The sequence below is a fragment of the Miscanthus floridulus genome, chromosome 15 (genome assembly GCF_019320115.1).
Source record: "Miscanthus floridulus cultivar M001 chromosome 15, ASM1932011v1, whole genome shotgun sequence".
In the NCBI taxonomy this organism is placed as follows: domain Eukaryota; kingdom Viridiplantae; phylum Streptophyta; class Magnoliopsida; order Poales; family Poaceae; genus Miscanthus; species Miscanthus floridulus.
Genome location: NC_089594.1, coordinates 12925419 through 12940030, shown reverse-complemented (window position 1 = coordinate 12940030; position 14612 = coordinate 12925419). Strand labels below are relative to the sequence as shown.

General features: G+C 46.9%; 1 pseudogene; it reads right to left on the bottom strand.

Annotated features, from left to right (window-relative positions):
• Positions 1–974: 974 nt before the first annotated feature.
• On the bottom strand, positions 975–11842 carry LOC136507013 (biotin--protein ligase 2-like; annotated as a pseudogene).
• Between the last annotated feature and the right edge of the window lie 2770 nt (positions 11843–14612).

Genomic DNA, 14612 nt, shown 5'->3' with positions numbered 1-14612 from the left:
TACTGACCAGCGGGCAAGCTGAGAGACCTAGGTCGCCGGACTGGATTAGCTAAACAAACGAAGCTTGCAGGTGAGATTCCCAAGCTAGAGGATAACCTCCAACAAGAAGAAAAAGAGGGAGAACGAATCAGCTTCTCGGCGGCAGCAAGCTGCCATCAAGGCTAAGATTGGAGCTGACCTTATTGATTCGGATTCCTGCGGGAGAGGAAGGGGAGCAGCGAGAGAGGCCGACGGGCGGAGCAGATGAGCTGATTTGGAATCGTGAGGCAGCCACGCCTAGTAGGAATTATATATAAATATATAATTGGTTTGTTTGCTTCGGATCCATGCTGCGAGAGCGAACTGCGTGCCCATGTCTGTGTAATCACGGTATCCGGCCGCCTTGCCCACAGAACACACGCGATGATGCATAATATGGCAGTTATGCATACGACAGCACCAACAACAGCATGAATAATGTTTTCATGTCCTTTCAGTTAAGCTCTACGCAAATACAGCATTCCAACTCATTCATAACAGCTATAAATCTTGCAGATTTTCAACTCAGTTCACTAAGACAAAAAAAAAACCTATTGCAATCTCACAGTTATACAGAACCTGATGCAAATATATGAGGCCCAAACACTGCCGAAGAAGCTATGTGCCTAGCAGCAGAGCAGATGTGCTTCATAATTTTCATGCATTCTTCATATGAAAGGGTTTTCAGTCATGGCGATTTCTTCACTAGAAATTTGAACTCATGCCGGTGCTTCAAAGCCTCTTTGGCAGGGTTCCGGCTTCAGCTCCGGCTCCTGCAGGAGCTGTGCCAAACGTCTGTTTTGGAAAGGGCTCCGTATGGGGAGCCGGTCAAGAGCCGGAGCTATTTTTTGCCTGCGCAGGAGAAGCCTAAAAACGAGCTTCGCGCGGCTCCTTACTATGGGTTCATGTCGTCTAGTGCGAAGGAGCCGTTTTGCCAAACATTTTTCAGAACAGCTTCAACTCCTCCAGAGGAGCTGCTCCTTCAGAGGAGTCAGAGCCGGAGCCATTTTCAGAGGAACCAGAGCCCTGCCAAACAGGCCCTCAGTATTGGTTGATCGTCTCCTTAATTGTTTCTTGGGAGCCGCCACAAATGGAAGTGCAAGGGTGGGGCACTTGTTACTGTTTGACATCTCAAAGCAGCAGTTCAGAACTGTCATAAGACTATATAAGAGCGTTCCTTCTATTTATTCCAAGAATAAGGTTTGGACACAGATAAGGCTCGATAACGAGCTGGCTCGGCTCGTTCTGGCTCGTTAAGATAATGAGCTAGCTCGGCTCGGCTCGTTATCCTAACGAGCCAGAAAGCCAGCTCGACTTGACTCGTTAAAAGGTCGAGCTGGCTCGTTAAGCTCGCGAGTCAGGTATAAAAATACACAAAATATAATATTTGCATTTATCTAAAGTTTGAGAATAATAATAATATAAAAGAAATACATCTAGACCAGTTACCAGTCAATTTATAGGGTCTAGACCAGTTACCAGTCAATTGTAAAGTGCAAGACATGAAATAATACAAAAACTAATATAAGTTTTGATACTTTTTTCCTAGAAGCTTGACTCGTTTAGCTTGCGAGCGGCTCACGAGTTGGCTTGAGTTGGCTCGTTATAGCTAACGAGCTAAAATCTTGGCTTGGCCCGAGCCGAGCCGAATCAAGCCAGCCACGAGCCGAGCGAGCTAACGAGCTTCGAGTTTTTCGTCCAGCCTTAGACACATAGGGAGGGGCTGATGCTTAAATCATGTTCTCATTCCATTCTTAAATGCCTCCGTTCATTTTTATAGTTTGAACCTATCCATGTATCCAATTATATTGATACCCTAAGTTTCCATCATCAAAGCTGCAAACAAATGGTACTATGTCAAATGCTATAGTTCGTGATAGAACAAACTATTACATGTTGAGGACATATATAGGATGAGAAGCATACAAAATATGGTACACATACTGAGTAATGATATGAAGGGCGGGCCTGGTGCAAGCGGTAGAGTCTTACCGCCTGTGACCGGAAGGTCCCGGGTTCGAGTCGCGATCTCCTCGCATTGCACAGGCAAGGGTAAGGCTTGCCACTGACACCCTTCCCCAAACCCCGCACAAAGCAGGAGCTCTCTGGGTACGCCCTTTATACTGAGTAATGATATATAGAACAAAGATCTTATTGATGGATGGAAAACATAGTAATGGGCAATACCTGTTGCCATCTGGGTGCAACTCATAGCTTTTGTTATCCTCGTCAATAGCGTATAAGTAACCAGTTGGTGTTAACCCCTGGAAAGGATTAGTACCATTAGGTAAGTGGAAATATCAATTCAATCATAACAGTTCTGTTTTGTGCTAACCTGGATAGTGACAACACTGCCTGACTTGGTTTCATGTGCATCTTGTACAACTCTCTAGCCACTACATAATAACAATGAAAAGTGCAAGTCTCTTTCACATATAGTGGCACATACCAAGGATAGACCATATTAACTTGCAAGCACTGTCTTCCGATATTTACAATGAACACTTAAAATCCAAGTGGTTGTAAACGTAGTTCAGGGCAAATTTTCATAATAAGGTCCAATGAACATGTATATATTGAGATAATAGTCCATACCTATGAAGCCATGAGTTATAATATTGCTCCTTGTGGGGGTATTAACCCCTATACCCTTACGGCTAGGTTTGGGCCGGCCCGGACTAGGGGGTCCGGCCCACTAGAAGACGACGCGCGGCCCAGCCGATCTGCTCGGAGTCCCGCGCAAGGAATCAAGGCAGACTTGGAGATCAAGCAAGATCCTGGTCGGTTAGAATAGGAATCCTTATCCGGCCACCTATGGCAATCGTAACTGGTTGGGATTAGTTTCCAGATCTGTAGCCCTGCCCCCCAGACTATATAAGGCGGGCAGGGGACCCCTCTCAAAAATCATCTCATTTACATACAACAATACAATCAGACGCATGACGTAGGTATTACGCCTTCACGGTGGCCGAACCTGGATAAAACCTCGTGTCTGTCTTGCGTCACCATCTCGTTCGTATCTTGTGCACCTGTCTGCCGATAATCTACTACCTTGGGCATACCCCTAGGTAGACTGCCGACCATATTTTGTCGACAGTGGCGCGCCAGGTAGGGGGTGTGCATACTGCTCCCTAGACGAACAAGATGGTCATCATCCCCGGTTCCATGGCTACGTCGAACGGCCTCACGTTCACCATCGGCCAGATCACCTGGACCACTGGCTCTGACAACTTCATCGCCATGACCACAGAGGAGGCGCAGATCCAATCTGCGTCGACCACTGCTTCACCAGCATCAGCTATGGCTCCGACCACGTTGGATCTGGCTTCGGCCACACCAGCATCGTCTTCAGCCACGCCGACAACCCGTCGTTCACTTCCTCGCTACAAAGGGAGGCAGATCGACAACACCGACCTGCTCAAGTCCATCGATCAGGTCGGCACCAAGCTTGCTGAAACCCTAGCTCTGGTAGATTCAATTCAAAATCAACCTACCGAGCAGGTAACCACTACCCACAACAGATCTACCCGACCAGCTCAGGCCAGTCGTCCTGCACAACTCAGTACGGATCTCGTGGTCACGTCTACTCCTGAAGGGCGCTCCGTTCGTCGCTAACCAGCCCTTGCAACGGGTCTTCGGCTCTCCGAGTGCGAAGCCTTGATGGAGAATTACTAGGCTCAGCCCTACGGCCTACAAAACACTGCTTCCAACTACGCATACAATATACAACGCTGCTCGGATCTGTGTTTTATACATCGACCTCGGCCAAAGCCACACAACTTCGTCAACATGGTTCGGATTGAGGAGTATCAAGAAGGATCGGTCCACACAGTTCAAGAGGGCGGCTCAAGCTCCCCGTCCAGCATCACATCTAATGGCTCCGTCCACACTGAGCTTCAGCATCGTGACAATAAAGAAGTTGAATACGATCTGGATATCCCAAACCACTCCCCGGGGTTCCCACGATTCCCATCCTTCCCACCAAGGGAGGAGACTTGATCAATGTCGTCAGTAATGATGAACCACCAGTAGTTGGCGAAACAAAATAAGAAAGGCTAGCACGCGAAGCACGCAATATTGACCGGTTTAATCGCAGACAAGCCGAAGCCGAGGCAGAAGAGGAGGCACGACGCATAAGGTTCTAGCCACGCGATCTCAACAATGCCTTTGATAGGGTAGGGGAAAAGCAGGTCTTTAGGACTCCAAGCGCCAACGTAGCTGTTGCTATGGCGACAATGCAATGACTACCCAATACCCCAAAAATCTAGGTAATTCGTGATGATGTACAAGCCTACCTGACGGCTGCTATAGCCCAGACCGCAGAGATTGCAAACCAAGCCCGGGCTCCGTCCATCTCAGTCGAATCAAGTCGCAGTCGCCAATACTCAAGTCGCCCACAGCCACCCAACCAACGTGGCTCGCGCAACAATGACCCACCAGACAACCATTAAGGCGGAAACGATGGTCATGATGGTGGTCGGGACGACAACCGCCGCGACTACCAGGACGACAACCACCGCAACAACCGGGACGATAATCGACGAGACAACCGCGACAATCGTCATGATAACCGTGGTTGCGGGGTCAACCAGGGTGGCAATCGGGATCGCCGTGATGGCAATAACGATCTCTGCCATTCCCTCGGAGAACGCGATCTGTGCGATCGCATTAACCAAAGAGCCAACGATCGTGCATCCCACGAAAGCTATCGCCGTATGGAATATGATACTATCCATGGCCCTCTGAGTTTGAAGCAGTTTACTCCTCACCTTCGCCAAGTCGTGTGGCCAAAAAAACTTCAAGCTCAAAAAACTCCAGAAGTACGACGGCAAGGAGAACCTCAAGTTATGGGTCATGCTCTATGAAACCGCGTGCAGATCAGCCATGGCTGATGAGCATGTCATGTCTAATTACTTCCGAGTTGCCGTCGGTCATGCAGACCACCAATGGCTGGTCAGCTTGCTGGCAAACTACTTTGATTCTTGGCAAGAGCTCAAGCAAGCATTCATCGACAACTTCATTGCTACTTGCGAACAACCCGACAACAAATATGATCTGCAGCGGATTCAAGATCACAAAGATGAGCCACTGCACGAGTACGTTCGACGCTTCTCAGAGATGCGCATCAAGGTCCCATCAATCTCCGACAACGAGACAATCGAAGCTTTCATCACTGGTCTCCGCTTCCACGATGCCCTAAGGGACAAGCTCCTCCGCAAAAGACCTAAATCGGTCACAGCGCTTAAACCCAAAGGAGTGCATCTTTGGTGTTCCATCTGGTATACTACTCGACAACGTCGTCAGTCACAATGGCATATGCCCTAACCCAGAGAAAGTAAAAGCTATCTTGGACATGAAGCCGCCCAAAAAGGTGAAGGATATTCAGAAGCTTATCGGATGTATGGCTGCCCTCAGTCATTTCATATCTAGATTAGGCAAAAAAGGACTACCGTTTTTCTAGCTGCTCAAAGCATCCGAGAAGTTTGAGTGGTCGGAGAAAGTAGACGCTGCCTTTACACAGCTGAAACAATTCCTTACATCACCTCCGGTCCTCACTACTCCTAGAGAAGACAAAACCCTCCTGCTTTACATTACGGCAACTAATCGAGTGGTCTCCACTACCATGGTGGTCGAGCGCAATGAGCCCGACCACGTCTACAAGGTACAGTGACCAATTTATTTCATCAGTGAGGTGCTCAGTGAATCCAAGACCAGGTACCCACAGATTCAGAAACTGGTCTACACCATACTAATTACATCCCAAAAGTTGAAACACTACTTCGACAGATATCGTGTGGTGGTCATGACCGAGTACCCTCTGGGAGACATCATTTGCAATAAGGATGCAAATGGGCGCATCGTCAAATGGGCAATGGAGCTATGCCCTTTCTCCTTGGAATTTGCAAGCCGTACTACAATCAAGTCTCAGGCACTTGTCGATTTCATCGTCGAGTGGACAGACTTAAGCACACCTGCCTCTCAGGGGCCCACCGAGTATTAGAAGATGTCCTTCGATGGCTCTCTCAACATCGACGGCGCAGGAGCAGGAGTCCTTTTCGTATCACCATCCAAGGAGCAGCTCCGATATGTCCTTAGGATTTATTTCCCGGCGTCTAATAACGCCGCCGAGTATGAAGCATGCCTACACGGTCTGCGCATTGCGGTCGAGCTCGGTGTCAAGCGTCTCTATGTCTACGGAGACTCGGCTCTGGTCATCAACCAACTCAACAAGGACTGGGATACGACCAGCAAAAAGATGGACGCATACTGCAAAGCGATCAGAAAGCTGGAAGGCAAGTTCTATGGCATCGAGTACACACATGTGGTCTGGGACAAAAATCAAGCAGCAGATGCGCTATCAAAGTTAGGATCATCCCGAGCCAAAGTTCCACATGGCATATTTGTTCAAGACTAGCTCACGCCCTCCATCAAAGAAGAAGATCCCGTGATCGACAAGCCTCCAGACCAGCCATTGGTGGCTACGGTTCTGGCGTCAAACACCACCAAACCACCTCCGACCACTAAGAAGCCCGACTGGAGAGTACCTTTCATCAAGTACCTGACAGATGGTAGCAGTTACACCGATCGGACAGAAAATGAATGCCTAATGTGTCGCAGTAAGCAGTATCTGCTCGTCGATGGCAAATTGTGGTGCAAGAATGTGAAGGAGGAAATCTTGATGAAATGTATAACCCAGGAGGATGGTGAACATCTCCTAGACAAAATCCACTCTAGCTCCTACGGCAACCATGTGGCCTCAAGAACGCTGGTCGGCAAGGCTTTCCGAGCAGGGTTCTATTGGCCGTCGGCCGTAGCCGATGCAGAGAAACTAGTCCGCCATTATGAAGGTTGTTAGTTTTTCGCCAAGAGAATCCAGGTACTAGCACACGAGATTCAGACTATACCAGCCTCTTGGCCCTTTGCATGCTAGGGACTAGATATGATCGGGCCTTTCAAACCAGCCCCTGGAAAATTTACATGCGTCTTTGTGCTGATCGACAAATTCTCCAAGTGGATAGAGTACATGCCCTAGTCAAGGCATCTTTAGAAAAGGCTATCGCGTTCCTCGACCAGGTCATACACCGCTTTGGCATACCTAACAGCATCATCACTGATCTGGGTACTCAGTTCACCGGGTACACTTTTTGGGACTTCTACGATAAAAGGAGCATAGTAGTAAAATACATCTCGGTGGCACACCCTAGAGCTAATGGACAGGTCGAGCGGACAAATAGTATGATCCTGGACGCACTTAAGAAGAGGATGTACAGAGAGAATGACAAAGCTCCTAGAAGATGGCTCAAAGAGTTACCAGTCGTGGTCTAGGGTCTCAGAACCTAGCCCAGTCGCAATACCGGCGTATCACCATACTTTATGGTTTATGGCGCTGAGGCAGTGCTCCCAGTAGATATAGCCTTCAAATAAGCATGGGTAGAGAACTTTGACGAAGACAAGGCCAATGAAGTGCGGGAGCTAGAAGTGAATAGTGCAGAAGAGAAGCGGCTCGATTCTTGCGTACATACAACCAAATACCTTGCTGTTTTGCGCAGGTACTACAACAAGAACATCAAGGAGCAGTTCTTCATGGTCGGGGACCTGGTCCTGAAGTGGAAGACGAATCAGGCTGGTGTCCACAAACTCGCAACCCCATGGGAAGGACCCTTCATGATCAAGGAGGTTACACGCCCTACATCTTACAGGTTAGCTCGCTTAGACGGCACAGACATACCCAATTCCTAGCACATCGACAAGCTTAGGCGTTTCTATGCTTAGCTACTAAGATATGTACCCCTCTTGTACTTTTGATTTATTTCAATAAAGCTATTATGATTTCTTCGACCACTCTAATGTGTCACTTCAAAGTCTATTGTTATTCTAACTCTACCAGTTAAAACCGACCACCATTCCTTCTCGGGTTCTCGGAGCAGGCCCTGTCTCCGGTTCCTCCCAACGCGTGCATGGGATCCGCTCTCTACGCTACGGGTGATCGGCAGGTGCTCTCTGGTTTGACTTGTGTGTTTCTACATGTGCACAAGCTACGCACCTCACACTCCGACCGCAAGACAAACCAGGGCCATACAAACCTTTTAGGATGACGTGTCGACTAAACTGGTACAACTAAACAGAATGCCAACACGTTCTAACTTAGTTATATCAACACGATATTCGAGCTTAAACACGTTTTCTACAAAACAAACAAGCTTATGTTGATATACAAGTATGTTATTATAAGCTTGCCTGAAAAGGTCCAAGTTTACAATAACCCAACTACATCTTCTTCTACAGCTATAGCCTACACTATTGGCTGGTCGGGGCACGCGGTGCCTGCTGCTCGCTGGGCCTGACATCGTGCTCGGGTCTCGAGGACTCTGGCATTGATCGAGCTGAAGAAGATGGCCCCGCCGATGCCTGGCTGGTCGAGACCGCAGGCTTCGCCGGTTGGCTTGAAGATGACGGCGCTCCCAGCTGACTTGTTGATGGCGTTCCTTGTACGGGTGGTGTCGCGCCTCCACACAGGTCAATATCGCCAATTATTTTCGCCGACAAGTCCAGCTGGGTCATCCGTAGCTCCTTGGCCTTATCTCCGGGGACTGTCGCGACTATCCTTATGCTCGGGGACTGTCCCGACCACCATCGTGCTCGGAGACTGTTCCGACCACTCTCGTGCTCGGGACTGTCTCGACCGCCCTCGTGCTCGGGGACTGTCCCGACTACCTTTGTGCTCGAGGACTATCCCGACTACGGTTATTCTCGGGGATTCGTCGTTTTCCCCATGCTGCGCTCCAGGACTGCCCCGACCACTCTTCGACCATTGCTCGAGGACTGCTCTCCTCGGCTACATGTGATTTGTACTCACATACAGTTGAGAGGCATTTATTTTTTCTCACTTAGACCTTGCTACAAGGCTGATACCTCGCCTTCCAGCAAGCTCGGGGACTACATCGGTACGATGCACCTGCCAGTGCAGCTCGTATCGCTTGTACGATGATTGGATTCTCAACTTAACTGGGAATTCTTTTTAGACCCTGGCACCGCGTGCCTACGTCACCTACTACCAGGCTCGGGGACTTAGTGGGCACACTTCACCTTGCGGTGAATATGCTTATTTTATCGACCCCTACGCTCTGACTGTTGGCCATAACTACTACTGTATAAGGGTTACTTACATTTCTTTTCAGAAATACAAGTGGGCACACTTGATCAGGAAAGAAATCTTTTTCTTTTTTCTTTAGAGCACCATGCATTCTTCGGACAACCGGAATCTTCGGCTATAATCGTGGTCTACTGCTCTCTGTGTTGACCAGAATACTGGCACATTTGCTTGGTCAATGTTTCAACCAGTTGGAGATGACATGAAGATAGACCGCATTAGCCGAAGAAGATCAAACGGCGTGTCGCAACATAATACATGGTGCTCGGGGACTAGCTATGGGGGTATTAACCCCTATACCCTTACGGCTAGGTTTGGGCCGGCCCGGACCAGGGGGTCCGGCCCACTAGAAGACGACGCGCGGCCCAGTCGATCTGCTCGGAGTCCCGCGCAAGGAATCAAGGCAGACATGGAGATCAAGTAAGATCCTGGTCGGTTAGAATAGGAATCCTTATCCGGCCACCTATGGCAATTGTAACTGGTTGGGATTAGTTTCCAGATCTGTAACCCTGCCACCCAGACTATATAAGGCGGGCAGGGGACCCCTCTCAAAAATTATCTCATTTACATACAGCAATACAATCAGACGCAGGACGTAGGTATTACGCCTTCACGGCGGCCGAACCTGGATAAAACCTCGTGTCTGTCTTGCGTCACCATCTCGTTCGTAGCTTGCGCACCTGTCTGTCGATAATCTACTACCTTGAGCATGCCCCTAGGTAGACTGCCGACCATATTTCGTCGACACTCCTCAAGAGCCTAAAATCCTGCAGCGGAATTTGAGGATGTTAAGTACACAACTTTACCAACAACAACAACAAAGCCTTTTAGTCCCAAGCAAGTTGGGGCAGTCTAGAGTTGAAAAAAAATACAACCAAGTTTAAAACATGTCTTGTTTAAAACATGTTTTGTCAGCATCTAAATCAATTATAGGAAAATAATCAGTCTCTACAGCAAAACAAAATTATCATTGAATCCATTGTCAGGAAAGGAACCAACTCTGCATATACATCAACAGCCACGGTTCTAATGAGCATGTGGTCATGTACTGCAAAAATGGGGAGAAATGAAATCCAAAGTACCTTGGTTCAAGAACATCTCGAAAAGATTTTCGAATTTATTGAAGAAGTATGCCCGTATGTCTTCTCGTTTCAATATGGGTGATGCCTCTTGAAGTGCAGCATTCAAGCATGTAGTAGGCTTCTCATTGTCAACATTTAAACCCACACCTGATTAAGATCAAAGGAATCCCATCCTTGTCAAAAGAAACAAAAGAGCTTAAATGCTTAGAATCAGCAAAATTGGAAATGCATGTTTTACCGGTACAAATATTGTAGACTTTGGGTTCATAAGATGAGGTGCATAGAATGCCACCAACTTTTAATCCTTTCAGATAAAGATCATTAGGCCATTTTATCCTCACATCAAGTTCTGGTAGTCCTTGAGTTTTATCACAAAGGCAGAATGAAATGGCAACTGAGGTAGTTAGCCTAAAGAAAATAGGGGATCATAATGCAATCAATAAGCAGCAAACATGACTACACTGAAATATAACCTAACCTTGGCACGGCATAGCTCCTTGATAGCTTCGGTTATAGAAAGGCAGACAACATATTGCATAAGGGGCAACTTCCGTGCATCCAGCATCTATGATGTGAAAGAGAACATGAGACAGCCTGGTGGCGATTCCCACACATTCTTTGAACGGCCTGCACGATTCATGAGCAAAGATTAAATTTGTTACCTCTCAATAGCACATAGTGCGTACTATAATTATGTGATTAGAAAAATAAAGAAAAAAAAGAAATGTTATGTATGATAATGTGTTAAACCAATGAATTTCAATTGCCACAAAAAAGTAGAATCAATTAAAACAGTTATTTTGATAAAGAGGTGTCACACTACAGTCAGATTCTACTTGTGCTGACTGTTGACTAAGACTGGATTTTTCAAGCAATTGATCTTAAAGATTACGCAACATTCAGCAGATAGTTTCATCCATTTTATCGATGATTATCAGAAGTACAAGAGTGCATCAATCTCGGCTGAAATAAAACTCGAGAGCATTGTAATCAAAGTTGCAAATTCATCAGGACTAAAACACTAACCGCAACAAGCAAGCCCCTAATCACACGCACCTCTCCCTTTGAACTGCACGTCGCGGTAGCTTTGCAAAGTTCCTGCAAACAAGAGCTGACGCCAGGTCAAATCAAACAGAGTAAAATAAGATTAAACGAAAACCCAATCCCCCTGGCACGAAACTAGACATCACACTCACCGCCCGATGAGATCCTGCGTGGAACCAATCCTGGACGTCCAGAGCATCCACCTCCCAAACCGGCGCGCCCGGAGTGCGCTCATGTACGCGGTGGCGTTGAAGCCCGCGCCCTCGTAGTAGAGCGCGACGGAGACCTCACCAGCCGGCTCACCCTCCCCTAGGGCGACGGAACCGGCAGCGGAGACTAGCAGCTCCTGCTCCTGCGCTGACTAGCCGTACGCCACGAGTGTGGTGGCTGCTCCGGCGGCCGCGGATATGGACACGCGGGCGGATGGCCGGTGGCGGGAAGCGGACAGGTAGCGGCGAAGCGCGACGGTGGCGAGTACGGCCCCGACGGTGGCAGCGGCCGCGGCCGCGGTGGTTGATGGCAGCGGGAGGTGCACGGGGAATGGCATTGCTGTCGCTGTTGGTTTGGTAGTTTGGTGTGCTTTTTTTTAAATAATATTTTTTAATTATTAATTGCAAATTTAGAAGCTGTTATGCAAAAATTTGACATACAACATCATGCCGGCCTCTCAAAGGCCGATAGGATACCTGTCGGCTTCTCAATAGCCGATAGGCCTATCAGGCTGTTTTTTTTTCAGGTGTAAGTGGGCTGTGGAGCCTGACTCGAGTCCTGCACGGGCTTGATACTTGTAGGCTGGGAGAGTGAGCTCCAATGCTGTTGGGGAGGGGCGTGGAGAGGGGCGACGGGATGGGGAGAGGTGGGGCGCGGAGAGGAGCGACTGGGAGTGGGGAGGGGAGGGGCGCGGAGAGGGGGCGACGGGTTGGTGAGGCGTGCGGCTGGGAGTGGGTAGGGGCACGGCTAGGAACCCTTAGTCCTGCTTATATATGAGCCTAACGGAAGGATAGATATGGGCCTTTCCTAGGCTAGGAGCTGGGCCACTATTTTTGGAGACGGACCTTATAGGATGTCCACCTCCAAAAATGAATTTACGGAGGCGGGCTCCTTAAAACGTCTGCCTCGGTTAAGTTTGATTAACCGAGGCGGTTAAGTTTACGTTAGGGCAACCGCCTCGGTTAATCGAACTTAACCCAGGTGGGCGATTTATGCTGCCCGCCTCGGTTAAGCATTAACCGAGGCGGTCGCTGGGCCGACTGCCAGCCACCGAACAACGAAGGTGGGAAACCAGGTCACCCGCCTCGAAGCCCCAAACCCAAACGTCGTGCAAAAGTTTTTGTGTAGTAGTGTGAATTAATTATAGAAAAGCACAGATCTAAAGCTACATAAAAAAATATGTGCTAAAGCATAACATATTATATATTCGTTGTGTAGATTTACTCATATGGAGTCCAACAAAATTAAATTTTTCATTTTATGATTTTTTCATGATTTACTATGATTTTTCAAAAATTTAGTCGAAATAAATAAAATAGAAAAGGACAAAGCCGCCTTTGAAAACCGCTTATAACCGGTCAGGGAGGTAAAACGAACGGTTTTAAAAATTCAGGGAGGTGGTTTACCCGGCTTTGGAGTTCGGGGAGGAAAACAGACTTTCGTAAAAGTTGAGGGAGGTAATGTGGATTTTTTCCTAATGGAATGAGTATATTCTTTTGTGACAGGGAAAGTACGTTTTTTTTAAAAGTCACCAAAAAGCACCTAATCATTGTAAAAGAGCTCGTAAAGAAATATGTTTAGTTTTTTTCCTCATTTTGCTATGTTCGTCATCGTCATTCCACATCTTCACGTCACTGCCGCCCCAACGGTTGGAACGTGCTCCTTGTTCCCCTCTGTTCCCTTCCCCATTTTCTCGCGATTGTATTGCCTTTTTATTTCAAATAATGATGTTTTTTTTTCTTTTCTTTGCCTTAGACATTTTCGTTTTTTGTTGTTGTTGTTGTTGTGTTCATCGTTGTCATTTGTGGAAGCTGCCCTGCCGCTCCCAACGATGGGAACATGCTTCTTGTCCTCTCCGTTCCCACCCCATTCGTTTGCAATTGTATTCCTTTGCATTTCCAATAGTGATGTTTATTTTCTTTTTTATGAGAAATTTCAATTTTTAGGGATTGGTGGAGTAATTCTTTATTTAGTTCCTATTTAGTAGGACTCCGGCTCCTCTTAAAAAGGCTCTTGTTTTTTTGGCTCCTCATGTGAAGTGGCTTCTCTGTGGAGCTTAAAGGCGTTTTGTAAAATGTTTACAAAAAAATGACTCCAGTGATAATTTTATATTAATTTCTATGAAGTTTGTGAGGAGGAGCCAGAATAAGACACTTTTTCGGCTCTAGCTCATTATGAGGAGCCTTTTTTTTTTGCGTGTGTTTGGCACAACCACAAGAGGTGGGAGCTAGAGCCCGCAAAACAGGGCCTATAGGAGGATGTTACCATTGGATTATTCATATTTGGCTTTGTTGAGACCTGAAACTCTATGTTATATCTGATATGGATTTTTTATTTAATCTATGCTGTTAAATCGTCATAAAATTGAAAGGTGTATATTTTCTAAAATCTTAAATTGATTTTATAAATTTTTAGATCCTCTCATTGAGTGTAGACCCATTTTAATGCTGCTATATATAGATCTCCTGCCGCCTTTCCAAATAAAAAACAGATTGTGCCCCCAGCTTGATGCCAGAGCCGTGATTCTGTCGGTGGCCTGCAAACATGGAAATAAAAGTGTTTCAGCTATTTACCTAAGGGCAGTCCCAGTGAAAGAAACTAGTAGTTTCTATAATATAGGATACCGCATCAAAAAAAATACTTATTTCCAACCCATGGTTTCTATGAGTAATAACTATTTTCTCTTTCTCTCTTCCAACTCTATCTTTTCCTCCAATGGGAGTGCGACACGAGCTCCCTAGAAACTGGTGGTTTCTACCCAATGGCGATTTCATGGTTTCTTAGTGCATTGGGTCAAGAGTAGACCTAGTTTCTTCAGGGCAGTCCCAATGCTAGAAACTACGTATAGTTTCTATACCTATTAATTTTCATAGACACTATGTATAGAAACCATGGTTCCAATGGATAGTTTCTACAGAATAACTTTTTATCCAATCACATACACTCTCTCTCCATTCGCTACCAATCACATCCCTTCGTGTCTTGGTTCTCGTGTAGACATGGTTTCTAACTTAGACCCGGTTTCTATGATTTTTGTTCTCTCTCTTCAATAACTACCTTGCCACATCAGCAAAATACTTAGGTGGCAGTACAATTAATGCCCATAG